This window comes from Mesitornis unicolor, unplaced genomic scaffold, assembly GCF_000695765.1.
Source record: "Mesitornis unicolor isolate BGI_N332 unplaced genomic scaffold, ASM69576v1 scaffold43025, whole genome shotgun sequence".
NCBI classification, from domain to species: domain Eukaryota; kingdom Metazoa; phylum Chordata; class Aves; order Mesitornithiformes; family Mesitornithidae; genus Mesitornis; species Mesitornis unicolor.
In genome coordinates this window covers 1-2,229 of record NW_010188294.1, presented here as the reverse complement: position 1 = coordinate 2,229, position 2,229 = coordinate 1, and the positions used below count along the sequence as shown (strand labels likewise).

Sequence of the window (2,229 nt, the reverse complement as noted above, 5' to 3'; positions counted from 1 at the left end):
GAGCGCATTTTTAGTTTTTATCGTCCTAAGGGGACTGTTCTCTTTGTTGTAGAAATTTGCCTGCAATGGTACTGTAATTGAACACCCCGAGTATGGAGAAGTGATTCAGTTGCAAGGTGACCAGCGCAAGAACATCTGCCAGTTCCTCGTGGAGGTAGGCTTTCCGCACTCTGCTGCACTAATTTTTAAACCGATTATTTTAATAACCTTGCAGGTTTTAATTTTCTTAGCGCCAAATGAGTAGGTTGATGGAGGAAGCTCTTTTCTGTTCTTCTTGAAATTCTTGCTTGAGGCAGATACCATGCAGCCAGGCTTTGCAGCTGCAGCCTAACCTTCCTTTGTGCTTCAGGGGGGAGCAGAACTCCGCCAGGTCTGCAGCGTGGGTGTGCAGAGCGTTGTCCCCCGCCCTGCGCTGTCAAGTGCCTTTTCTTTCTTGCAGATTGGACTGGCCAAAGACGACCAGCTGAAAGTCCATGGGTTTTAAGTGCCTGTGGGTCACTGAAGCTTTATGCAAGAAGATTTCCTTATCATGAAATTCCTACCTGTCCCTTGTCATAAGTTTAAAACCAGCCGGTTTGTGTAATGTAACGATCTTGGGTCCACTGCTCAGTCTGGACTAGTGTAATTCAGTGATGTAATAAACTGACACGAGCCCATGCTATCTCGTCTTGCTGTCCCTCATTTAACAGAGATCCCTCGGGCCTTTGGCAGGGTCCAGCCTGAAGCTGAAGGTAGCCCCATGTTCCACGTTAAGCTAAGGGACTCGACCTGCCTGGCCCCCACCTGCCTGCATTGCTCCGCAGTCCGACTGCTCACCCCTGCCCACGGATGGGGCTCCCCGCGGTCCTGCCCAGAGCAAGGTCCTGCATGGGGCGATGGGGCTTTCCCCCAGGGCAGCGCTGGCTCCTGGTGGCAGAGGGATCTGGGGAAGCTTGGCAGCAGGAGTGACCTCGCGGGCTGGATGGTTCAGATCAGGCCTGACAGGCACTGGTGCCACCGGGGTGCTCGCAGGAGATGGTGCTGAGAGTTAAACTTCTGACAAGGGATGGATTTTGGACTAACATAACCGATACCATTGTAGATAGAGCCGCAGAGCTTGTGTGTTACTGGCGACTGCTGCCTCATGCCCTGTGAAGTAACAGGATTTTTGGTTTTCATTTTTAATGTTTTATGTAATGTATTTAAAGTCTTTATTTAAATAAAAATGGTTTTCAAAAGCATTTGCTTGGTGCGTTCAGTTGAGTTCTGGAGCTGCAGTGCTTTGCTTTCTGTGGGCACTGGTGCTGCTGGAGCAGGAGCCTGGGGAGTTTCCTAGGGCTGCAGTGGGATCTAGGGGAGTGTTTCCCTCTGTGCAGGGATGGGAACCCTCCAGAGGCTGTGCTTGGGTGCTGTGCCACCCCCTCCCTAGGCTCTGCATCCAGCTGTGTCCATGCACCTGTCCCCAGCTGCTCTGGTCATGGAGGTTGGCAGGCACGGTCTGTGAAAAAGCCTGTGGTAAAATCGGTAAGAAAATGCACAGAAAAGGGTGAGTTCCCTCCAGCACCCCCAGTCCTGTCCACCCTGGGTCCATCCCATTGTGGTGCTGTACGGTGGGAGACGGGGGTGGGCTGCAAACCTGCATCAGGGGTGGCCAGGCCCAGGACGCTGGAGGAAGCAGCGGCTGCGTCCCTGTCACCCTGATGGCTCATTTGTCCCAGATTGAGCCATTAAAAGCCAGAAATTGCAAAACAATTTGTTTGTTCCTCATAAAAACCACGCCATAGAGCAAGGAATCGATGCAGCGGTGCTAGGGTGCCACTGCCTTCCTGCCCATTCAAACCCCATTTGTTCTGGGGCAGTTCGGGCAGTGCCAATACCGGTCTGTGAGCGCGGGGCAGCGAGGGGTGCACGGGCCATGGCGTCACCCGCATGGGCATTATTGAGGGAGTGGAATAAAACACACACAGGGTCCTGCACAAACACACCCCAACAGGAGGACTATCGACAGCGCTGGCACACACGGACGCACGTGCAGCTGGGGGAAAGGGGGGGGGAACCCAGAGAGCATCAATCAGCAGCCACATGCTGTACCCAGATCATGTGTGCTTTGTAGTGCATAGAATAGTGTATATATTATACATTATCATACATTAAGGGGCATATAATTTGTCTACATACCTAGTCTATTATAAAAAAAAAAAATCTAGTAACACATATATATGTGTGTGTGTTTAAATATATATATTTTTT

The 2,229-nt window shown here is 51.3% G+C and overlaps 1 long non-coding RNA gene across 1 annotated transcript; it reads left to right on the top strand.

The window, feature by feature from the left end:
* Nucleotides 1–50: 50 nt before the first annotated feature.
* On the top strand, nt 51–660 carry LOC104541601. Its single transcript, XR_728143.1, has 2 exons — nt 51–154; nt 440–660. It is a non-coding gene; the product is annotated as an uncharacterized LOC104541601 (long non-coding RNA).
* Nucleotides 661–2,229: the final 1,569 nt, after the last annotated feature.